The sequence below is a fragment of the Oxyura jamaicensis genome, chromosome 5, assembly GCF_011077185.1.
Source record: "Oxyura jamaicensis isolate SHBP4307 breed ruddy duck chromosome 5, BPBGC_Ojam_1.0, whole genome shotgun sequence".
Classification (NCBI taxonomy): domain Eukaryota; kingdom Metazoa; phylum Chordata; class Aves; order Anseriformes; family Anatidae; genus Oxyura; species Oxyura jamaicensis.
In genome coordinates, this window is record NC_048897.1 from 58,860,500 (window position 1) to 58,886,582 (window position 26,083).

The 26,083-nt window shown below is 46.0% G+C and overlaps 1 long non-coding RNA gene across 1 annotated transcript in view; it reads right to left on the reverse strand.

The window, feature by feature from the left end:
- Nucleotides 1-5,988: 5,988 nt before the first annotated feature.
- The window catches only part of LOC118168624, a 52,475-nt gene continuing 32,380 nt past the window's right edge, over nucleotides 5,989-26,083 (reverse strand). The window contains exons 2-3 of the long non-coding RNA XR_004751692.1: nucleotides 7,563-7,697; nucleotides 5,989-6,015 (exon numbers count right to left, since the gene is read on the reverse strand). This is a non-coding gene — a long non-coding RNA (uncharacterized LOC118168624). The remainder of the gene's footprint in view (nucleotides 6,016-7,562; nucleotides 7,698-26,083) is intronic.

The window sequence follows — 26,083 nt, forward strand, 5'->3', positions numbered from 1 at the left end:
ACAGGGGCCAAGTACCTGCACTGTCCCTAGGTGTCACCGCGGTGAGGGTGCTGCTCAGCTCTTCTGCTCCCCCAGGCAGACACGCAAACGCCTGACAGCCTGTCTCAGGCTGCCACCCCCTTGCCAAAGCAAAAGCTCAAGGGTAGACCTAGCTCTGGAGGATTGCTTGCAGCAAGTCGGCCCTTCAGAAGTGTAGGAAGTGACTGCCTGTCACTTGCTCAGCCCTGCCAGCACTCTGCGCAGGGCCTGCATTGAGACCTCCCTGTGGCTGGCCTCTCCCTGCAAGGAACAGTGAGGAGATGATGCTTCTGAGGAAACAGTGTCTGCCTTCAGAGATGGGAACTTGGTCCTTGACGTTCCTCTTCCAAGAGCTGCTGTTCCACGCTCTCTCCAGCGAGGCCCGTAGCCCATCTTGGAGAAGCCACGTAATGGTAAGAATGATTTCTTATGGAAATCTAGCTATTGTGCCTATTGGGTTGACAGGAGCTTTTTGTCTGCTTTTAATGTATTTGTGTTGGTGGGGATTCTGATTTGGAATTACACGCCCAGACTTTCAGACGACTGCTGTAAACACAGATCCACTCTATAGTCTCTTGCTTCACAGTGGCAGCTGCTGTGGTGTCACAGAAGCTTCATAGCCTTGGCTGCGTCTTATTAGTTCAACATGCTATTAATATCCCAGAAGCTTTTTGTATTACTTTCCACATTTCATGTTGCTGCTTCTTTTCTACCCCCCCTCCCCATGTTCATCCACATGTGGTGCTGAAACGAAAGCTGCATCTCGGGGCAGGGGCAGTGCCCCTTACGGAGCTGTAGCTGCCCACCCCAAAGAGGGGAGGCAGACTGGAAGGAAGGCACTAGCACTAGTAGTCCCAGGTATATTTAGCCGTGTCATCTGACCCGTTTATGGGTCAGAACTGGTGTCTTTCTGCTTCCATAGGGAGTGTTGGTAGTGCAGGGAAAGATTTTTCCAGAGAAACAGCTGCTGATTGGCTCTTCTTGTCTAGGAACTATTTGGGGAAGGATCCATCCTTAAATACTTACTTATTCCACGTGCTAAAAATGGCATTGAGTACTTGGCACTATTGGGATGGACTCGGAACTTTACTGGGATGTACTGGCTGTACTGCACAAAAACCTGGCAAACCCTTAGCTCCCTGGAGCAAATACCAGCAAGAAAACGAGTGGGTGTAGGTGCTTCTTGGGCAAAGCCCTGCGCGGGGCTCCAAGATGTCAATAACCTTCCCTAGCAGGTCTTAAAAGAATAGATATTGTTTTTGTAGCTAAGTGGTTACGTTGAGAAGCATGCAAGACAGAGGTGCATCTCGGCTACTCTTTCTCATTGACACAAATTGTGTCCTGGGTTGTGTCAATGCCTGCACAGGTTGTCCTCTGAGTAGAGTGGGAGCCAACTTGCCTTGGCCAGTCTACTAATGGAGCGGGAAGGTTGTCTTCATCCAGCACCTGGCATGACTTCCCCAGACCCTGACCGAGTACAAATTGGTCTGACAGGTAACTCTGAGGCACAGCTCCTGGAGAATTTGCTGAGGAGAGGAAAATTAGTCTCTTCCTTTTCCTGATGATGGGCAGTTGCCACTTGTCAGCAAAAAGTGACATCCAGACAGCTGGCAGAGTATGGAGGGATGGGTCTTAACCCCCAAGCCCAGGCGGCTTGCTTACCTCAGAGCTCTTGCTGTGATGCTTGACCCACCTGATGGGTGAGTGAACTCATAAAATATCACCTTGAAACAGAGGCTGGTGTAGGGCAGTCCAAGGGCCTAGGGCACTGAAATACCTTCCTGCCCAGAATAGTTGGAATTAGTTGATCTGCACAGCGTGCCGCCAGCCTTCAAGGAGAACTAGAGAGGCCTGGCTACTGGTCAGCAAGCTGTGCTGGGCAGTCGGGAGGTATTAATAGCTGCTCTGCTGTGGAAGGAATGAGATTGGCTCAGGTGGGAGGCAAGGCTGCTAGCTGATAAGGCAAGGGAATGCTGAACTGTGGTTATTAACACCTGAAGGAGTTATGCCCTATGCCTGAGGTCTCTGGGTATTGCCTAGGCTCTGAGCTGTATGCTTGCGCTGTACAGGTGCGGGCCTTCCTTCAGGGGCCTCAGCAAGAGAGGCTTCCAGCTCTCAGTTGGCCTCTGGGTGCAGTGCTGTTTGGGCTGTTCCTCAACAAGTGCAGCTTCCCTCAAGTTCCCCTGTGCTCCAGCTCTCAGCTGAGAGATGGTGCTGTGCCTCTGAGGTCACTCGATTTAAGGGCAGAAGAAGGATGCTTTTCCACACACACAAACTTCGGTCAATAAGGTTTATCTAGATGAAAAGCCAAACCCAAACGTGACGAAGGTGGTGAGGCTGAAGAACTGCAGTAAATAAGAATTCCCCTCTACCTCCTGTGCAATGGCAGTAAGGGATTCCACTCAGATCAAGGAGTCAGCTGGATCAAAACTTAAAGAGCACATTTTTAATTCATTTTTTCTTTCTAAGAGGCATGTGTACCAGCACAGTGTGAATACATGTACCTGCTATGAAATGCTTAAACTCATTGGAAGAGCAACAAAATTCTGCAGCCATCAAGGTCTGGAAAAGCTGCTCTTAATGAAATCTGGGTCCAGTTTTCAGGTTGCTTTGGGCACGATCTGTGTAGGACTTGCCTTGGAGTGTGGTGTGGGAAATGCTCTAAGGTGTCTGTCCAGGTAGAAATATGCAGTCACCACAGCCCTCAAGAGCTGCTCTTGCCCAGCTTTGGGGACAGCTGAAGCCACCTGATGGCTCCTGGTGCACAGCAGCAACAGCACACCCTGCCCAGCTGGGATGGGACTGGCTCCCTGTGAATGGAGGGAGAGGTACAGCACCTCACTGAGGTGCTTGGCAAGCATCTTAGTCATAAACTGCATCAAGACATTGCTTCCTTAGCTTCCTTTAAGTGGCTTTTGGGCAAATGATCATCGGAGTAGCTTTATTGATATTGTGGGTATCTGTTGGGTTCCCTCTTGTGTCCCTGAGTGGAGTTTGCTGCTTTTTTTTTTGTGATAAACCAGAAAGAAGTAAGGACACTAGGAAAGTAGCAATTGTATCGTCTTCTGACGCTTGTATTGCCTGTCATGTCCTTCATCCTTCACTTCTCATCCCTTATTTCCCTTCAGGAATAGCTGTCACTTGCACAAAACTAAGACTTAATACAGAGGTCTCCAGGCCAAGTCCTGCTCCAGTGGGACCTGTTCCGTTGTTCCATGCCTCTTGTAATAACCACTGCTAGTTACAGCAGCTGTCGTGTCCCAGAAGAACTCCGGACTGAGTTTTGGCATCTCCTTCATTGGACGTTCAGACCTAAACTGTCCTGCTTAGAAAGAGGGCTGCCAGCAGAAGGTGAGGGCTGATGAGCAGAGCTGATGCAATACCCATTTCCTACTCTGCAAAACGGTTCTTGTCCAGAGTCCTGTAGACAAGCTGTTTCCTTGGTGCTGGTTCCTAACTTGTGGTGGTGTCTGTCTGACTTCCATCCCAGAAAACAGGTGTAGAGATGCTATAAGTAGCAAGGAGTCTAATGCTTGCAGGGAGTTCAGTTCCTCACAGACTCTAAATTACAGTTTTGCTTCCTGTGCCATGACCTCAGGTCCCTGACCCGCAACTGCAGCATATTTTCTGTGACTAACAGCTGTAATTCCCCAATTATCATGCTCTGTTCTCCTGCTGGGCTGTAGATTTGGTTACCAAGGAGGCAAACCAAGTTTCCTCATTCCTATCCTCGCTCTGCACACTTCCAACTGTTTTAAATCCACCATTTGATGCAGCCCATAAAGACAAACGATTATCTCTTGTTTCAAGTACTCAGAGGCGCCAGAACATATTATGTATCTATGCGTGGGGAAGAAAGAGGGCAAAGTAAATCTTCCAGCTTTTCTTTTAGCAAAAGCAGCTGGTCCAAAGCTATTCCTAGGTCAGGAAAAGTACCTTCACTAGCAGCCACAATGCAAAGCACCGGACTAAAAGTGGTCTTGCAGATGGTGGACCAAGGTAGGTGCTAGCTTAGTTGACCAACCAGCAAAACTCATGGACACACTGGAAAAACAAGGTGCGTGTAAAGCTCTGAAAGCAGGCTCTGTGTGTGGTGTAACCGGGATGGCAAACCGCACTGCCTGGAGAGGACGCCTCAGTCATGGGGCCAACGGGTCGCTTTCAGCTTGTCCTCTCGGTTTGAGGCTGAGGGCAGCCAATGGCTTTGCCAGATGGAAATGAGAACAAACCTGTGCTATAAATGTGCCGTTCCCTTCAGCTCAATTTCTGTGCCTTTGGTCTTAAATGCCTGTGCACAAACATTGAGTATTACGTTAGTGTAACATAAACCTCCTGTCAACGTGCCCCAACTCAAGGCTAGACACGATGTTGAGTCAAACAACACTTGGTAGAAACTCAAGGTATGGCAGTGGGTAGCTCAGCAGGTGTCTTAATGGCACTGTGGTGTAGAGCTATGCTGTAAATATATCATGAAAATTTGACTGTCAAATGGCTGCTAGTGTGCAGCATCAGAATAAAACTGCACGTTTTGATGTGAATTCTTTTTAAAAAAAGAGTTTGCGGCTTTGAATGAAACTAAGTTTTGCTTTGGTCGCTGAACATTTGAACAAAACAGTGTGCTGTTTGCACTAGCTCTGCAGCAGGTAACTGTAGTGCGCGTGGAAGAAAAAATCTTAGTATAAATATCTCAATGTGTATGTGACACCTCATTAGAAGAAATGCCAAGTAAAAGTCCAATGTCTTATTGCCCCAACAGCTGTAACGCTTCGGCTAAGGTAGTACCTGAAGTTAGAGAAATACCTTCACAAGGGCACTGGGTGTGAGATGTGATCCTCTAACAAGGGGGGTGGGGGTTTGGGGGTGTTGCTGCATGCACCTTAGGTACCGGTGAGGCTCAAAGGCTTTGGGGAGCTGGCACGGAGGGGCAGCAGGAGGGGGAATTTATCTGACAACCTCAAGGATGTTACAATTCTGGACACGTGCTGGGGACCAGAGCAGCTTTATGATGATTAAACTGCAGATGGGAGAGCAGCGAACTCAAATACTGAGGTGAGACAATGAAAAGAAAGTGGGCGTAGACCTGGTGTAGGAAAAAAAAATAGCTGATAAATGAGACAGGTGATGGTGGTGTTGTGACAAAGGTGGTAGTGTACTTAGCTTGTGTTAGGCAGGCTAAGCAACTTCTTAATGGACCAGGAGCATTGTGATGGCCTTGACTGGGATGACTCAACTGCGGATGCTGGCTGCGGAAATGGGATGAGAGCAGAGAAGAAAGCATCCAGGCAGCAGCTCCTGCTCCACAATTAAGATGTGGACATCAGCTGGTGGATGGTATTTCCCAGGGCCTATTCCCCAGTCTCCTGCCTCCAGGCATGTTTTGTCAAGTGTGTACCTCAGACTGGGTGAACAGAATGCAGCAGGTAACTTGTGCTTGGGTATGTACAGAGTTAGCTTTGCACGTACAGATGGTTCTGGTCACTCTGACCACAGTACAACAGGGCTCAGGCCTGCACCCTACTGCAGAACACCCAGAAGCCTATATTAATTAGGGTGCTTGCCTGTTTTTATTCCTAAAGCCTACCCTATGGAACTGAATGTTTTAAGCTATGGCAGATGGGTCACAACACCATTCTTGTGCCAAGCTAGCTTTGTCAATAAACCTGACAGAGAAATCTGGGGGTTCGGGCGCTTTGTCTGCTACGTGCATGTGCCCAGCAGCAGCAGTGTGAAGATGTTACGTGACCAGCCTCTGAATCGAAGCTATTCTTAGCAGGAATCCTGCAACACCGACCTCCTGGCGGCTGCAGCATATTTGCGGCTGACATAGCGGAGCTTTGTCACTGGGGAGTAAGGTTACACACTCAACTTGGACTTGGCTTCCAGGGCCGACCACGCTCGATACCTTGAGTGCAAGGGGAGACACCTCATGCCTCGGGGGGCATGGGCCAACGGCTGGCATGGCCTCTGCTAGGCCTTGCTGGATTGCAGCTTGGGGGCCTGAAACGGTGGGAGAAGAGAAGGTGGGTTGAAACCAGGCATGACTGAACCTGGGAAGTACTTGGTAAGTACTCAGCCCTGATCAGTAAAAGTGGGAGCAGAAAACTGACACAGCTGTTGAGGCAGAGCACCAACTGCACAGTGCAGTTGGATGTACAGTCAATGTTGGGGTATACAAAGCTCCTCAGGGAAGCAGGTCTATGAGTAACAAGCTTTATTTTTGATAACTACAAAATAAGAGGGTGGAGGAGAGAGAGAAACAGAGTTGTCAGTATTTGTCAGTATCCAACTTGGTCCAGAAGTTTAAGGGTATACAACGTTATACCTACGTGTAAAGAGTAAAATGAACTGAACTACTCTCTCAGAAGATAACATGAGCTGCATGCATCACAGGACTAAATTTCTCTGGAAAGGTAAGGGAGTCTAAAGCCAACAGTTTAAGAAGTAGTACTTGCTATGCCCATGAAAACAAACAAATGGCAGGATGAAAGCTAGAGAATATAAACTATGATTATGTATACTGCTACCTACTATGACAAACAGCAAGGTTGTAATATGTTAAACAGATGCCAGTGATGGCTTCATGTGTCTTCCACTCCTGTGCATCCAGTTGTGTCGTGTGGTTTGTGGGGTGGTGCAGTGTGTCACGTATCTGCATTACGTGGCCGTTCGGTGTTCCACAGCTGGGTGTGGGGTACTTTGGGTAGCATCACACATTCTGTGGCATCATACATTTCTCATGACATGGGTGGTACTGGGCATCATGCATGTCAGGGCATCACACGTGTTTGGTGCTGTGGGCCAGCATGCTGTGTCTGGTGTGTGTGCTGTCCCCGTTGGGCTGGGTGCTGGCAGCCCCCGCCGGGGGTCTGTGGCTGCTCCCCTCCAGGCCCCTCGTGCCCGGCTGCGTGTGCCGGCACGGCCTTGCTGCAGCTGTCTGCAGGATGAAGAAGCCCCTTCTGGGGTGCCAGCCAGTCTGACTGCTGTGCAACAGGAGCCTGCCCAGATCCCTGGTGGCTTTTTGGATGACTGGACTGGTGTTGTTTGTCATGTCTCCCCCCCCCCCCCCCCCCCAGTACTGTGCTGCAATTGGCGAGCCGAGAGATCATTAGTGGAGGTGGCGGGGTGTTGTCCTGCAGCTACTTCATCTGGACGCCTCTGCACGTGCTCAACTTGCTTGGACGCTTTTGACTTTAATATATAATAGCAGTTGATCAAAAGACAGAGACAGATCTTTGGGAAGCAGGAGGGGTTTTCAGCTCTATCTTGTCCATGCTGCAGGGGTAAAATACCACCCAAATGTCTGGGGCACACTGCCCTCTCCATTTTGGCCATTTTTAACTTGGACAAGAGAAAAACAATACGTATTACAATATGCTGCATCTCAAACTACCTGCTGTTTAATTGACAGAGCAGCTCCTGCCATCTGTCACTAGTAATAACATTTACTTCAAATACAGTAAATCCAAAACCAAAGGCACCTGTGCTGCTGTTACTCACGCCCCTCTCAGACAGCAAGACAAACCACTTCCTCACACCTTCCTTACCTTCTTTACAGTCCTTCAACGGTGTGTCGGTGCTGCAGCATCCACCAGAAGCAGCTGACTTGGGCTGCTGCGTCCTTGCAGAGGGGATTTCTTCAGACAAAATCCCAGCACAGAGGCCGTGGGCTCAGCTGCCACCTGAAACAGTCCGATGTCAGGTAAGCTGCTAAGCAGGGGCTGTTGGGCCAAAGCACCTTCTGTGTCTACTGAAAGCTCCGCAGCCCTTTCCCAACCTGGCAAGACAGTCAAGCTTTTTTTTTTTTTAATATATGCACATCTATGTCTATATAAATGCTTTTTCAAACATAAATACGGAGAGATGAAGTGTATATGTACATACGTGCATAGGTAGAAGGATGGAGGTAGATGCTTGACTGCAGAGAAGATGCTTGGAGTAACCAGTTAACAACTGGGAGCTTCATTTTCCAGTTCAGCAGTGGGTGTTCAGGACAAGCTGTCACCCTTTGTGCCCCAGAATCCTGGCTAGTAACCCAAAATACAATGTTGTTTTGTTTACAAGCGGAAGACCAAGGACACAGGAGCTCAAGCTACAGGCTGCTGGCAGCGTGCAGCCAGGCACCAAGCACCATTCAGAGACATGTTTCTGCCTCAGTAGCTGAAACCAGAGCCCAAGGTCCCTGATTCACAATTTTTAAAGAAGGAATAAAGTGAGGCTGGGAGACAAGACAGCACGAATGAGCAAAGGGAGCCCAGAAGGGATGCCTTTAGGGGAGCCCAAGTGCTTCCCAGTAGCAGAGGAGAGATTTTGCCCCCACTCTGTGGGAACGATTCAGGGTGCAGAGCTCCACTGCCTCTTGAGGATGTAGGACATGATTTGTACCACCCAGCTGAAGCCTGGGTCCATGGCCCAGTGTTTCTTCCTATGGCTTGCCCCATGCCAGCATCTTCCTTTCCTTGGCACTATCTCAGCTTCTTAGCCCATCTGTGAGACACAGGCATTAGGTAGGGCGCCAAACACTGGAGGATGGAGCATGTTCCACATCTGCTGAAACCACTACAGCCCTTCCTCAACCAGGAACTCGAGAGGCATCTTTTACCAATCTGTGTTTATCTATATATCCGTATAAAAATACCTGTTCTGACCTGTGTGAAGACATCAGCCATAACCAACTGACCACCCCGTCCTTCCCCACACCCTTCTGTCACCCGTGAGTAACCGCCGTGCCATGCCCCCAGCTGAAGGGGCACCAAGAAGGCCCCTCCACACGTACACCAAATGGTGCAAAGCACGTCCTTGCACGCACAGCAAGTGTGCGTGCACCATGGCTATGCTTGTTAGTCCGTTTCTTGGAAGTGAAAGTATAGGATAAATTAATCTGCAACATGTGTCTCTTCACAAGAGAGGAAGGCATTCAGCATTTACAAGAAAATTCTGTAGCTGTAACAGGATCTTGTACTGTACGTGCTATTTACAGTGCTCTTTTACCAGACTCATACTATAGAAACCTCACTGTTATCTGCAGAGGACGTTGTCTAACTGGGTATTTTATGCATCAGCCTTTGCATTCCTCTTACTTTTACTAACGGTCCCTCCCAAACAAAGACTCTTTTTTTCAGGAGAATTAGGGCACAAATCTTCATATCTGTTCCAAGGGCGGAGTGTGTCGGCCTTATTTACTTTGCTAGGACCACTGGCATTCATGGGACACCAACAGCTGGATCTGAGCATTTCCTTTAATTGAACAGGTTTACAGTCTTTCTGCACCGAAGCAATTCTCCACATCACACAAGGCTGCATACCAGAAGAAAATGAAAATTTAAGAGCGCTGGCTAACAAGACCTATAAGCTCAGTGTTTAAACAAGAGGCCGATTGTCTGGGCACTTGAGCGCTCTGCTCCTCGAACATTAAACCCACAAGAGGGACAACAGCCTAATCCACAGCTTGCCGCCAGGTGGTATAGAAATTAATCTTCCACTTACCCAGGCTATTAGTCGCGGTATTTATAAAGGTTTGCAAGCAAATGAGGCGAGCGACTGAAATTTTCTCCCTGTCAGGGAGGGTTGTGGCAGCGTGGTGAAATGAAATATCAGCCTTCAGGGATGGTCCTCGCGGGGAGGAGAGCGCGAACGAAGTGCCCTGCCTGGGGAGTGGGGGAACGGGCAGTTCTTGCTTTGTGACCCGAGCCTGGGGCTGCATGGCTGCACACCAAGTGTGCCGAGGGGCAGTGGGTGGGTGGGGAATAGCCACAGAGCCGGGAACCCTCCAGCACCCTGAGGAGCAGGGCTGAGCTCATTCCCACGTGGGGCAATGGTCCTGAGCTCAGTCCCTGCCAAAGCTGCCCGAAAGCTGATGCCCAGCCCTGGAGGTGAGTGATACCAGCTCGCTGCCCAGGTAACGAGGTATCAAACCCGAGGCTGCAGCACGTGCTCCTCCGTGAGCCACTGCAGGGTGTTTAACTCACACCTTCCTAAAGGGCTATCATCAGCGCCGATGGGGAGAGGAGACAGATGACTCTCTATCAGACTGCTTCTCCATTACAGTTAAAGAAGCAAAGGGAGAACACCCAGCAGAAAACAGGCCATCAAAACAGGGACAGACGTGCAGTGAGACTTTGGCACAGAACACCAACAGGCCCACATGAGCATTTGCGACAGGAAAATCTCATCCATGTTCAGCACGATCACTTCCAGCTTCCCTTCCCTCCCTTCTCACTGCAGACCTCCCTCCTGGCAAAACCACGTCAGAGCTTTCCGTGATGTTAAGGCACCTTCAGTCTGGCAAAGGCTGTTCAGTCTGGCACATTTCTAACTGCTTTTCCCCATTCTTCCCTCACGTCTTCCCAGCCGCTTACAGACTTGTCTGGCTATGACTTTCCTAACCACCTTTCCACCACTTCCCTGGCCTCGGCACCTCCCTCCCTCCCTGCCGAGGGAGGCCAGGCACGGGGCCCACCGACGTGCTGTGCAAGTGGAAAAGGGAAGGGCCGAGGCCAAGCGCGAGCCAGCCCCTCGCCGCGTGTCCGCACCTGACTCCGACCTGGCACCCAGCTGCGTCTCCAGGGCACCTCAGGTCACTCCTCAGCTCTGCAAAAGGCTTTTCCCAAACTCGAACATCGCAGTCCCCTTTCACTTCAAGCAGCCCTTCCTGGCAGCGTCTGAGTGACAGCAATCTCTCTGCCTGTACGCCATCCTCCTCCTCCTCTGCTGACACGGGCATCCTTTGCCTTGCTGCCCTACGAGGCATTTACATCCGAAGTTTCCCGGGGGTGGAAGGTTCTAGGTTCCCACTACACCAAATTCTTATTTTTCCGTGGTTAAATTAGACTAAAAGTCCAAATTCTGCAAGACAAAGGAAGAATGGAGCAGATCTGAAAGGTGTTAATTATTATTTTTTTAAATGGATCCCATGAATAGTAGCAGAGCTTGGGCTTAGAGGAACTTGAATCCAAATTATTTTTGTTCCCCATTTGGCTTGCTTTATGAAACATACAGCCAATAATTCCACGGCCTCAGTCAAACTCCTTACTATAAATAACATTTTGCCATTGAAAAGAAATGTAAGGGGTCAGAGCTGTTCTCAGGGATTCACGTATCACCCACAAAAGGAACTTCTGAGAGGCGTGGACACAGGCTCAAAAGTAAATTTCCCAAAATGGGAAACAATGGGAACCATGAACAAATAAGGTGTTTAATTCCTCCTGGCCCCATGTTTTAACTTAATCCCGTGTCAGTCCCACCTGTAACCAGTGCCCCAGAGAGAGTCACTAGACAGCCACAACACCGAGAGCCAGCCTTTGCCTGATCCTGAAAGGCAGGGCAAAGGGCAGAAGCGAGTCTGCAGTCCCACTCCTGACCAGCATCGTTAGCTGTTGCTGCACCTATCCTTCAGTAACTCCCTCTTGAATCAGAACTAGAAAACCAGTTACCTGGACCAGGTGGAGTCCTGGTATTTGAAGCTGCAAGGCCGGCAATAAACCTAACCCACAAGTCTGACCCAAAGTCAGACCGTGACAGCTTCAAGCTCTGTCATGACACTGTCGTGACATCTCAGCTCCATCCATAAACGTTTTAGCTCTTACCAGTACTAGCCTTGGTAAGGACACGAATTCCTATCTGCTAACTGCACCAGATTTTGCCCTTGCCACAGATGCAATGCAGGGTCCACTAACAACACTGAGGCAATCACAAATACATGCCCTGTACGTGCATTAACTCCTACCTTACCTCCCCAAAATGTCCAGTATCAGGAAATGAATTTATAGTTCAGGTTCTGCTTTCTTGCATCCTGAAACTAATCCCCCAGCCCCAATAGAGCTAGCCTGGTAGTTAGATCCCACTCACTCAGAAGGCAAACTAACAAAAAAAATACATTTTGGTTAAACTGTCAACCTCTCTTCTCCAGGGCTCCCATGACCCAGCAAGTGGTTTGGTTCTTAAACCTCTGGTTTCCTGAGTGAGGTGCAAGCCACAGGCTGCTGATGCGATCCTACTTTGTCTCTGGTTTTCTGAACTACAATGTTAATACCGTGCTAACGTTGATTGAAGACTAAATCTCATGTAGAAGCCTCAAGACTTCCCAGTGCTCCGTCAAGCTCTACCTCACTGTAAAGTAACGAGGAGGCATCAGCCTTCCTAGCTCTGTCCCTCATCCAGTCTCCTGGAGACTCCAGCAGTGAACTTGAGTCCTCCATATAGAGTGCTCCCAGTGACACCGGGTTCAAGGGTGCACTCCTGGTTTTAACGCCTCAATACTATCAAAGCGTTTAATTCAGATTAGGAAGACTAAAACTGAGCCGTGCCTCGAAGTGGAGTGGGTTCTTACAAATAGAATTAGTGTTAGGGCTACGGCTAAGAACACGGGATTGTAAATACACCCATAAGCAGTAGCACCCCCATGAACAAGCTCAAAACAATCCTCTCCATTCCTCAGTCCTAGCCCCTGCCTTAATGCCAGACCTAGTCGCAGTCACCACAGGTGTTTCTGGCAAAGGCTCAACAGAAGCACGTCCCTCTGCGAAGGCTGGCCTTTAGCTTGTTGCTGCACGTAGTAAGAGACACGCTGGTTATGTAGGCTCAACTGCCTCTGTTTTTGTGAAACAACCTTCTTTCTCAACTAACCTAAAATCAACGGCAGCCTACAGACAAGAGGGGCGGCCCGCACACGTAGCGGTTGACGTCTGCTCTTCAACTCCCTGGCCAAAGCAGGGCGGAGGCAGCAGGCTCATGCGCGGCTTTCACCTCAACCACCCTAAGCAAGCCCCAGCCCCGCAGACAGAGACGGCCGATTGTCCCTCAGCTGTTTTGAAACAGCGAGAAGGCATTTAGTGATGCTGACGCCAGCTCTTGTTTCAGAAGGATTAGCTTGGTCACGTGTCCTTTTATTCGGGAGAAACAAGCTCTGCATTTCCAAACCAAACTTCATCCCCAAACAGCAACCACCAAAGGCTGCTCTCAATTCCTCCTCACTAAACATGTGGGAAATGGTGTCCTAGCTACCATCCCATCTCCCCATGACCAACGCCAGCTGTAAATAATGAGGTTTCTTTATTTCTCAAATCAGACCTGAGCAAAGCCCAAACCCCAGACTTAACCTTAACAAAAACAATACCAAGTATCAATGACTATTGCTTTATAAGGTGAAGAAGGTATTATTTTACAATATCAGCATTCACTGCAGAAGAATTAGTATTACCAAATACACAGTACATCTACTTCTTGGCCAAACTTCTTCTCTTAAACCCTAATCTAAAGCAAGCTCAACATTTGTCTTGGAACAAGTTTTTTCACTCTTACTGGGTGAAAATGCAGAAAAAAACATCTGAGTGAGGCAGCTAGCACTGCAGTGTCTTGGCCGGAGGCAGGCTTTGGTTTCAAGATCATTTTTTTGCCCGAACAACAGACCAGTCTCAGTGCAGCCAAAACCCTGCTTAGGACTTGTGCACGCGCTATGGGGTGCTGGATAGCCGGGGTTGGCATTCGCACCGGGGGAGGCACACACTAAAGAGAGACATGGGAAGCCAAGCTGCCACCAAGTCACCGTTTACTGAGACAGCAGGGCGATGCCACGTGTGACTTCATTTGGGGGTCAGAGAGCTAGCGATGGGTTCAGTCAGCATAAAGCGAGGGCTGAGGTGAGGGATCCCCCATTGCTCAAGGCATGGCAATATACCTTTTACCACGCAGTAAACTCAGAGCGTGAAGCCAATGCCTTTCTCTGTATTAGGATGGTTTCAGAGCAACTCCGATGAATACGACACAGGTAAGAGCTCAGCTTAGGGCTGGAAAACTCAGGCCTGAGTTATCGCTAATTCACAGGCTCTGGGTTTGCTGGGAAGGAGGATGAAGGCAGAACATCAGACTGGGATCAGACCACCAGCATTTGAGTCGGATTTTGGCACTAGGACATGTTTTGGGGTCAAAGATCACACTTTGCCAGAACTGCTACTCTATTTCATCAAGCCTCATCCAGAAAGAGAACAAGACTACCCAGTAACCTCCGTATTTTTTCTGTTACTTGGAGAAGCTGTGGGGAACATGATGGTAAAGAAGAGCACCAGGGTTAAGTAAAGAAAACAGAAGGGTGGAGAATACCAGATAATCAGTAATTTGTGTTGCTCCAGCAGAGTGCTGGAAATGGTGGGAAGAGGTGTGCCTTCATGAGGTTCAGCACATTGGGACGGGGAGTATCATTAAGCTGCACTTTTTTTTTTCTTTTTCTTTTTCTTTTTTTTCTTTTTTTCCCAAAACAATATCTCTGAACCACACAACTTGTTCCAAACCTAAGGCTGCATTTGAGAAGGTTTGTCCTTGCTTCAGTGGAAGCTGGCCCAGCTCTGTGCTGCCGGGGTGTTTGGGGCAGGACGTTAAGGGCTAATACAGAGGACAGAGAAGCAGGAAAACTGATTGCTGCAGGTTTATCTCCATCCTTGTATTTCAGCTGGTGACGTTCAGCTGGCTTAACATTCAGATTGCTAAAAGTCTTTCTCCAGCCCTCATCTAAACCCTGTGCTACTCCAAAACCCAAAGTTTCCCTAATTTTATAAACACCTCCATATTCAGTGTATAATACACATTTCTACAGGAAAACATGAGACAAACATTCATATGAGAATAGTGAGTTACATTTGACAACAGCTATTAAATGAAGGGAAGTACTTCTGGGAAAAAAAATACCTTACAACTTAGAGGAAGACAACCGCAAACTTTTGTCCTGGCTGTACTTCCTGTACCAGGAAGACACCAACAACAAATTTGTCACTCATCCTAGATATGTTGTAGAGTACAGGCAGAATGGGCCCTCAGTCCAGCACAGCCCTGAAACTACTTCATCTTATGTGCAATGGAGGGGGACAGCACAATTATTACAACCATACCTGTATCTAGCAGCACGCCAAAGTGGTTTACCACAGTAAATTTGCATATTTGCAGTCCTACTGATCTACCATCCTTGAGAGGATGCTAAAATATCTGAACAAACATTCCTCTACAAGTACCACTGCTGAAAGCACGAGGTGCAAGCAGAGCACACGGATGAGAGGGGAAGATGCAGTGGGCAGGAGCTGATTAGAGGCAGCAGCCCTAGGTTTCATTTTTGGTAAAAGTAGGAACTTGGAGCATGCCTAGTCCTAAACGTGCCCCTGTCATGCCAACCAGCAAGGAGATCTTTCTCTTTTTAAAAAAAGATTGATCTGCAATTATTTGCACCACTCTTTTTGTATACAGCCCTATGAGTGCTGCAGGCAGCACAGCCTAGGAGAAATACTTAGAGCCAAATCCTGCCTTTTCAGAAATCCCCTCGCTTAAGTCTGAAGTTTTTAGGGCCACCTGTTGAGCACACACCAGCGTCACTTGCTAGGTCTGCTGCCCCAGCTCGCTGGAAGACACAGCCTGGCAAACATCTCCCCTTGTGCACGCTGCTGTGATCCACTGCGGTCTGTTACATTTTTTCACACTCAGTCTCCCTTGCTCTGCTCACACACCGACACTTCCTGGCCTTATCTTCCAAAACACAGTGCCAGTCTTGCAGATTTGAACTCCCGTCTGCGCACACTTGGTGTGCACGTGATGAGCTCTTCACAGGGGACTACCCCACTGCCACCATGGCCAGAGCCTCCCTTCTCTCACAACGAGTTTTGAAAATGCAGCACTGGCTTGCAGGAAGCTCTCCTTTAGGCAGGAGAAGCTGGGAAAATCTCTGAAGCACACTGTCACCATTAACTTTTTGGTCAAAGGGAACAACCACCAGTAGGTGGCATGCAACCCAACACCCATCCAAAGACACAAGGACATCCAACTACCATTGATTCATTTCTGGGGTCCGCAACACATCATCCAACCTACTGGAGATACCTGTTTCAGGAACAGATTGATTTTTATTTCTGTTCACTGACTACCAAGTACCTCTGAGGCAGATACCTCGAGCCGTTTAGGAGCGTTTCCCCTGCCCCACCACACACCCCCCTGAAGAGGAAGCAGGACTTCAGCAGGGCTGTTTAGCACTGCTATAAGCAAAATGTCCATTAACAGCTACCCAAAGCTGACTGCCCCAGGTACTAAGGCATTAGTGGAAGCGGATGATGCGTTGAAGACTGACTTTTGCTCATGCTTCTAATGAGAAAGAGGAAGCTCTTTGTGCCTGATACCTTGTGCTTCGTTTCTAGATTTGTCATGTTCAGGGGGACTGCTGGGACAGGGGAGAAGTGGGAGAATAAGTCTTGGTTTTCTCATAACATATCTGTTTGGGTGTACCAGAAAAAAAAAAAAATAAAATTTGGCAGAGCCTGTTCAGTCCTTTAGAAAGGAGGGAGGCAGGAAGCCTCCAAAATGATCCATCCTTGACATTCCACCCAATAACATACGCAAGGCATTTTTCATGGGAATGTTACAAAGTCAGCTACTAAATGGAAATGTTTTGTCTTAAAGCACAGAAGGACTTTGAACGTCTCTCTGGTGAGTCTGATTATAGCTGCTTTGGACTGTTTAAGATGTACTACACTAGAAAAGAATGATATTAATTTTCAGGACACTACAAATAATGAGAGAAATAAACAAAAATGAAACGCAATTTAAGGCTCAAGATTTCTTTCTGCAATGGTTCTCCATTGCAGAATATTCTTTACGTCCTTCATCAGTCTTGTACTTGGTTACAGATGGAAAATATTAGCTCTGGTTTACAAAACATGGCCCCGTTTCCTGTAACACGGCACAGGTTGGACAAATCTGTCATTTGAGTAGTGTGTCTATTCTGTGGCCAATTCTGTAATCTACAAGCAATGTGATCCTAAACAAGGAATCTCATGTTAGCAGCCAAGATTGGAAAATCCCTGTTTAGTGAGATTGCTGCCAAAACCATCTCACTTGCTAAGGACAAACTAATTTTCAATCTGCAGTATGGGAGCTGTTGCTTTTCTTTTTTAGATTTTATTTTTAAATAAAAACATGTCTCTCTAAGATGACGTACAATTGATCTTAAGAAGTGCAAAACAGATTTCAAAAAAGTTTCTAAGGTCCATGAAGAATAATATCATATTGTCTGTAAGAGAAAAATAGCCCATTTTGCATACAGCTTGAACAAATGCCATTCTGCAAATTCGAAAATTATCTTGGAAAAAACAACAGCAAGACTACTTGATATATATATAAGGGAACCCAGGGAGGGAGCAAAAAAAAGGGGGAGGGGGATGGGGGAAGGGGTGCCATACAATATAAATAGGACACAGACTGAGCTTTAAATGATAATTTTATCTCAGTTTTCAAGACGAAACAGGTTGATATAGATAACAATGAGGATATGGGATGATCACAACTAAGATGGCAGCAAAACTCAGAGGATTCAATATATCGAGGCTGGCAGAATCAGAAACAAAAGAAAGAAGAAGCTGTCAGGTTGCAGATGACTCCAGCTAACCAGAGACCAAGAACATAATGCCAATATTTAAAAATAGAAATCAGAGAAATTACTCCAAACAGTTACATTTAGGTAATTACTACTTGCAAAGAAATCTTGAAGGAAAGAATGAAAAACCTGAGGAAAATGGAAAGCGAGTTTATATCTTAGACAAAGTTAACAAGTACTGCGTGTACCCAATTAACTTTTTCTAGAAGAAAAAGCATCAAAAAAAGGTTGATGTAATAGATCTCTCATGGCTGGACGTTAATAAAACATCTGAAACAGTAACAGCAGAGAAACATTGCTCAGAAGATTAAAGATTAGCAGAGAAACTGCATTGTACATTGCAGGAGAGGTTGAGCCAAGACAAAATGGAAATAAGTATTCCTGAGGAGTGCAATACCAAGTTGGAGAAAAGTTGCTAGCAGAAATTGTAAAGAAAAGCCACAAGACAGCTTTTCTAAGTATTTTAGTTCGTTATCTTGAGACACAAAAACTACATACTCCAATTAATTAAGCTGAAGAGTAACACAAAGGAAATTGAGTGGCCCCTATACGTAAGGAATTCACCAAACTTCAAAAGAACATGGAAAAGATTATGAGCTTTCCATAACATTAAATGATATGTTATGTATGAGACTAATTGAAAGGGTTTCTCTTTACAATTTGATGGCTCATTACAAGCTGCTGACAATTGAGAAGCTGTTGTGTGCCTGAGCTGATCCCGTGATAGCTATCAGCGAAAACAGTGAGTGCCATCTTGCAGAACATCACCAAAGGTGTACTCAAGCAGGCATGGAGAAGTAAGCATGATGCTATGCAAGCATCAATGATATCTCATGTAGCACACTGTGCAGTGTTCAGCTCTCTCAGAAAGAGGAATTGAGTTGGGAAGATGTGCAGAGAACAGTCACAAAAATGATCCTGAGCCAGACCTGGCTTCATACAGGCTTCACATGCCAGTTTTCCAGGGTTCAAATTCTATTTCTTTGCCCTATATCTTCCTGTATGAAGAGCTGAAGAGCTTCATTTTGTTTTAATGAAGCTGGGGCAAAAGTTTTTGTTGTTGTTGTTGTGTTTTGTTGTTGTTGTTGTTGTTTGTTTTTGTTTTGTTTTGTTTTGTTTTTTCACCACTACCATAATTCTTCTTGCCTTTTCACTCCTTGCAGGAACTTGAATTTGAGTGCACTGCAACATCTCATGCTTGCTGCCAGCCTACTGAGCTCATGGGGCTGGCAGCTTCAGGTAAGAAAGAAGTGGTCAAAAAAGAGGAGGTCACACTGTCAGACTAAGCAGTGTCTGAAGTGGTTACAGGACAGAAACCCTTATTTTCCACGTTATCAGTGTGGCATCCTCTGAGCAGAGCAATCCTGTGTAGTCTTCAAGGCCTGTCCAGCAGGTCTTGTACTTAGCCACATGCCATCAAAGAGTCACTTGCCTCCTGCCCGATTTGATAAACACAGCGCACTAGAAGTTCAGTTTCCATCCTCCAAGCTGCTTCAACACAGCAGAGCCTGGTGGGAATGCCAGCCCTGGGAGCCAGACTGTGGGAGAAGGGTATGGGAGGCTCCGGGAAACTTCCCCGGCCTCCTAACGAGCTTCTCGCATTCCCTGGATCTTCCCTAGCAGAGTGCAGGAGCTAATTATATCCCTTTGGTTCTGTTATATAGCATTTCCTCCTCTTTATTTTAACTTTTATTGGTCACATTTTCAGCTGCTCCTCTGCTGCTTGACTGGTTCAAAAGAAGCCATAAATCAACTTTTGCTATTTGCTGAACAATGAAATTGGTGCTTTCTCCCCTTATGAAGGATGAAAATTTTAAAACACAACTTCTAAATGTACTTTAAAGGTGCGATTATTTTAGTTAACGTTTAAAAGATTTTTACAAGACAACACAAATCCAGCTTTTCTTGTAGGAGGCAAGCACTTTCCTTAAGAGAGTCACCAATAGGCATGAGAGGCACAAAGCCAGAATTCCTGGTCAGGGATGGGCTGGGGACAAGGGTACCTGCCACAACCAGCTCAATCATTCCCCGTCACCAATGTACTCAGAGACATGTTCTCTGCAGACTGGAGCTAACGAGGGGCATGGGCATACCAGGACCAAAAACCACAAACACAGTCCTCTGTGTGTCTCATGCTGAATGAGGTGGGGGGGGGAATGTTTTGCTTCCACCCCACAGCACCCAAGTAGGATGGCAGGCATTAAAAGTACACGCAGAGAAAGCCTTCCAGAGCCCAGGAGCCTCGACACGAGACAACCACCAGGAAAACAAGGGATTTCCAAACAACCCTTGATCTGCTGCGCGTTTTGCTTTCAAGGGCATTTTCTAATAAAACACACAAAGTATTGATGACACTCAGTCCTAGGCTGCTTGAACAAGTGCGGCAATTGCACATTAAAACAAAACATACAATTCTGAATATATAAGATGTATTCCTCTTGATAAATAATTGTGCTCTTAATAGAAATATTAGAAGACCTTGTCCAGATAGGTTCCTGAAATATTTTCTCAGCAGCAATAAATAGGTATCAAAAGTTAGACAGCAGCAGTGAGTGATTGGCCAAGGAAAAAACTCGACCTGAACATTTTTCTAATTCAGCAACTAATTTTGAACAACCGAAATTTAAGCTGCTTGTTCATCTAGGAAATACTATTAGCGGTACTTATTTGCTCTCTACTAGCAATCCATCTTTAGTTTCTTGTGAATGATAATCCAGGCTGCTTTTGCCTTAGGAACCGCGGGTTATGTTTCCCACTGACCTTCTCCAGACATCCAAAAATAGGGAACCAGGAGAGGGATGGCTCTGACTGCCTGCAGAGCCTGGGGGCTCTGGCTGCTTTGCACAAGAACTGCAAAGGAGGATTGCAGTTTTCCCTTTCTTGAATGCTTTTTCACCATTTCTGTACAAATTTGACCATGAAAACATGAACTAAGCAAGTGTTTTTTGTCAAACAATTTATCTCTTTTCTTCTAAGGGAATCGTTTCAATAGATTCCCACAAATACTCAGGAAAGTTATTCGGAATTGTCAGCTAAAAGACCCCTCCTTTTTACCTTCTCCCTTTCTCAAGGTACATATATATTTTTTTTTCCTTTGCTTGGTCGGTCTTGGTTTTCCTTTAACACAGAATTTAATGACATCCATTGAATATGAAAGTGTAAAACTGAAGTGACCAACACAGAGCGTTTTTTCCCCTTTGGATAAACAGAGAGGGAACACCTACACAGCAAGGACAGGACAAAGTGAACTATATATTTAATATAAAAACATGAATGGAATCTCCTCTTACATGCTTTCTTTCAGCTAGAATATAAGTAGAAATACAGACAAGCTATCCATTTTTTAAGATGACTTTAAACCCCATACTACTCATTTCTAGTTTTCAATCAGAAGACCAAATTTTAATTTTTTTTAGGTTTTTTATTTTTATTTTTTTTAAGCAAGCAAAACCACAGCTCCCTGTTACCATTCTTTGAAAGCAAAAGCCTTTACCAAGGACTATTATGATAAATTCAGCCTTGCAAATGCCACTCACTCACAAAATTACTCAATATTTAATTTCTGGAATGAAAAGATGTGTCAGAAAATCTGACAGTACACTTTCCATTATCGCATGTTCTGCTTTACCACATTTGCTTTCACTCCTGCAATATGCTTTTTGCTAAAGCACTATAGCTGTCTTCTGTTCAGAAGGAAATATTAATTGTTTTAATTGTTTGGAATTTCATACCCCGTGCAGGTGTGAAAGGCTCCAGTGACTATTCCTCCAAGTGGTGTACATTTCAGTGGTAAACCACCACTAATTATCTAGGCATAAATTACACTTTTCCCTTATTCTTTTTAAAAACAGTCCTGCAGGGGTTTTATGTAGCACTGCCATTTTTGTCATTTTATACAGCAAGTTCTGGTTTTTGTTTTATTATTTCCACAAAGAAAGCTTCACAAGGCATTTACTCAGATGCCCACTTCTTTAGGACGTTTTCCTACTACAAACCCATTCCTTCCCACAAGTAATGGATTTAAACAACATAAAACCACTAAGAGCATGAGAGGCAAGGCACTAGGAGCCACTCGGAAGTCATAGCTCAGCTACAGCACAGCTGTCTGTTGAAAACTACGCCAGTACATAAATTACTCAAAACTCTTTAAGCACGCTCTTTATTACAGCCTTATTAAACCGCTCTTTGTTTTACCCTACAGACTCACGTAAGAGGAGTACAAACTATGCTGAAATCCCAACTGCAGGTTTGGCACCACAGATGAGCCATGTAAGAGAAATCTTGTCTAGAGAGATGGAGGCACGATCCCATTACCGTTTCCTCCCCAAATGAGGGGATGTTTTTGTCCTGCTACCCCAGCGCAGCATTCATGGAAATGCTTGTTCAGTTACCCATCAAACTTGCGTATGGAACCAACACAGACATTTTCCCCATAAGAACGCATGCTAAAAACCAGTTGCCTCCAAAGACGTTGATTAGACACAGCCACCTGAACCACCCTGGGCATGCGACAAAGGCTGCTGACAGGGAGAAATGACTGCACAGTAAGAATTGCAAGAACGGCTTCATTTTTCTCCAGTTAATTTACAAACACCTGTAGAGATTCATAGTAAAGAGAAACCTGCTTTTAAATCACTAAATCCATTTCAAGATTATGTGAATATCCTTCCTTACCTAGTGCTTATCACAATTTAATAGGGAAATTTGCCGCTCTGGTGAAAGATGCAAAGACTGTTTTGGTTCAAAACGTTTTGGATAAGGTGTTTTCTGTATTTGTCTGGGACCTGTTGGGCACTGGGGGTTATTCCAATTTTAATGTTATCCAGATGTTGAAAGTACTGGCACCAAGAAGGTGCACACAAACTCCAGCACGTACAATGGTATTTTAAAGTGATGGAAGAAAGCTTCAAAATTAAAACAGCAAATTTAATTAAATTCCTTGTTTGTCTAAAATAGACCTGAACATACGATATCAGAGCACTCAGGACTGCAGGCTTCAAAGAACATTATATCCAAGCAGAGGATGATACCCACGGGATTTCTGCAGGAAAGGTCACTGACAGTATGTAAGGGATAACTTCACGTGTCCGTGATCTCCAAGAATCAGTGAGGACATCGATATTGTAAAAACAGAGCTTGATTCAAAGTTAGTCTATCCAATAGCATCTCCCTAAAAATAAAGTAATACAAACGTGAACCGGTAGAAGAGCAAAGCAATTTAAATGCCATGTTTTGAGGCTCATGTGGAAAAGTAATCTTGCTTTTCCTGATGGAAGTTTGAGATATTTTCCTGAACCTTATCTCCTAATGGGCTGCAGGGGGAATTTCTGTCACGTTCTGCAAAGTGACTCTAGCAGTGCAATGAGAGGATGCTCTTAAAGAGGGAAAGAGTCGTAAGAGTTGCTGCTGGGTTGTTAAACTTGCTGGTACTAACTGATAGGACTTAATGAAGGTCTTCTCTTAAAAAAATAAATGTTGCTTAAAAACCACTGCGATGAGTTATGTTTACATCACCATCCCATGCTTTCACAGAATTTCACCAGCCTAGATCTTGCCATTACACTTATAATCCGGGTTGCCTGTAGTGATGTTATTTTGCTAGAAGTACTACTCCTTCTGCCTAAAGAGGTGCAAGAAACCCCTGTAACAACAGTCCGGGTCTAGACCAGGCCTAAAACTTTATTTATCTTCCAGGTTGCCTCCAACCCTTCACCCAACCACCGCCCCACACCAGCAGCATGGGTCAAGGACAGGGGGATGTCGCAAGCTGCAAACCGTCACAGGCTGTCAACAGCCTCAGCAAATCTCACAGACATCTGTGGCTTATCAAGCCAGCAGCATTTTTCCTACATTAATCTCCACTAGGCCTGCCCCAGCTTTCATTTCAAAAGGCTTGGCATGGTATCTTCAAAAAAAAAATTTTAAAAAAATTGCTCAATTTCTCCACATGCAGCTGGTTCGGAGGACCGCCTTTGAAATCCGAGCACATCGCAGAGATGTCGATATGCTCCTTGCAGGCAGCTTGTGGCACAGGGGACAGCACTACAGGCTGCAAAAGGCTTTTTGGGGCTGCCCTTGTGCAAGCGCTCGCTGGTAGCTGGCGGGCTGGGGGCTCACCCTGCGGCAGCACGCATGTGCCAGATGCCCTCCTCCAGCTCCCAAAGCCCAGGGAGGATGGTCACAGCAGCCTCTTGCCAGTTGCCATCAAGGCTGGCACACTCCTTCCCCAGTGCTTGCATTGGGTGTGGTGCCCAGAGCAAGGTGACAGCCTTTGCTGCTGCCCATGGAAGCCCAGGAAACCACTCCACCTCCCCACATGTGCCTTCCCCATGCAGCCGCTCACCCCACTGGACACCCCCTCCTCTCCATGGCCATGCCCTTGCCATGGTCCTCGTCGTGTGGCTGTGCCCTGCTGGTCCAGAGCCTCCCATGGGCACATCTCCCCCTCCTCACTGCCCCAGAAATGCTCCCGTTACCATCACACCATGTTTTAAAAGGCAAAAGAAACCCATCACACCACATCTGCTCGACACCGAAATTTGTCTTTGGCCAACAAAAGTGAATTATTAGAGGTTAAGTTCCTGTTAGGACCAGACAGCAAAAACCTGGCCTAATAAAGCCCCTAGATTTTTTATTATTATTATTATTATTATTATTATTATTAGCTTCATGAAGCAAATGACAGCAACAAGGATTTTTCTTCTCACGCACTCCGCTTTTCTCAATAATAACCTGGAGGCTCTCTCACAGCCTTTTCACAAGGATCTTATGGTGTTCGTGTTCATTTAACACTTGCACAGCCAGAAAATAGTAATGCAACCTTAGGCATGAAAGCCTGGCTGCCTCCATTTGCCTGGCACCTTTCCATGCCCTGTCACTTGCAGGTGGGGCAGGTAGACCTCACAGGTCCGAAAGCACAGGAGGAAAGGGGGCTATGATCCACACAGATGGAAAGAAAAAGGACTAATGGTGTTTATAGTTACAGCCCGTCTTCGGTTCCAGCTGTCTCAAAGCAGAGTGACATAAAACATGTAAGTTCATTGTATTTCACAGGAGGATATCCATATGCTTTCATATCACATTAAAAATGTCAAAATATCTTTCTGGCCAGAGCACGCATGCCAGGAAAGGATCGGAGCAGTATTTCCAAAGCTGAGCATGCAGGGCCTGTCACCAGGCTGGCTCCTCTCTGCCAAAACCATCTCAGAAAAATTATCAATAGCTGTCCTCCTCCCCCTCTACAGCAAAGAAATTTGAAAGCAGAATACTTAATATATGTGCAAAATTATTCAAGTCTAAGTACATTTTAAAATCTAATGCAAACACATTGCCTTCTCTGGTCAAGAGAATGCTAAAAATTAAGTTGAATTCCCGGAGCCACTGAAAATAAACTCAACAAGCAGACTGTTAGCACACTCAAGAAGAGAACTGGTAGCTCACGTTCATCTTTTTAATGGTCTAAATACATCCAAGGCGAGGTTTATCACATTGTGGGCTTGAAGTTACCCACGCTGAAGCTTAAAGACAGCTTTCAGTGACAATGTCCAATAGCTGCCATTAGAATGAAGAGAACACCAAGGTACTCAGGCAGCAGGAATTGTGACTAAATACAGACAAACTTGAAACATGTCTTTAGGTAGAAATTTTCAGCCAATTCATCCCAGTTCTGAAGCAGCTGAACTTTTATAGCTCCCTTATTACCTCAGGCGGGGTTATAGGTAGGAGAGGTTGGAGGCCCATCAGCTTTGACAAAGGAATAAATTACACCAGAAGGTCAGAAATTGAATAATCCCAAGGATTTATGAAGAGGACTGCCAGAAACTAACAACCAATAACTCAGAAGAAACCTGGTCCTGGCTCAGCTAAGCAGCAGTCACTAACATATAATCCCACACTAATTATTTATCAGTAAACAAAGCAAATCTCCAAGAGGGTTAACACTGCACAACAAACACGTTTGTTTAAACTAGATTTCAATGCAACAACTTTAATGAAATTAGGATTCAAACAGGCAAGGGACTTTAGCCCCCTGCACTGAATTTACCAAGTGTCCCACCTCCTGTGGGTGATAGTTTCAAAGCCTTGGGGCACTGGGACGGCTGTCCCAGGATCCCATGCTCTCCTCCAAATTCCATAACAACAACAACAAAAAATCATTAAAATCTGACAAAGCCCTATGTTGCATCTTTAGCTATAGATAAATAATGCCTAAAATAATGTCTGAATTAAAGACTCACTTCCCTCAGCTAGATAGTAGCTCCCCACTGACAAACCCTAAGAAAAAAGTCTATTCTTGACAAATTCAAAGGATCGACACTGAAGTCAGCAGAATTACATTAACACAAGTGAAGCGGCATTGACTGTTTGGGGTTTAAAAGCCTTGCCAATGGTTAGCAGCTTCTGTCTCTCGGTGCGCCTGCTACTGAACACCCGCACTAGCACAGCCCTGACCTTGGCAGTTTTCCTTGCCGCTGGGTTTGTCTGCACCAATGAAACCCTAGGAAAAATAAACATGTTTAATTTACATCTCATCTGTTCTCAAGCCTGGTTTTGGACCGCTGTTTAGTAGGTTTGCTTCTCATTCATAATAGCTCTTCTATATAAACCAGCACCGTGTTAGTGTTGTACTCATGCTTCCTCCAGGCTTCAAGCTGACTTGGCTTCAAG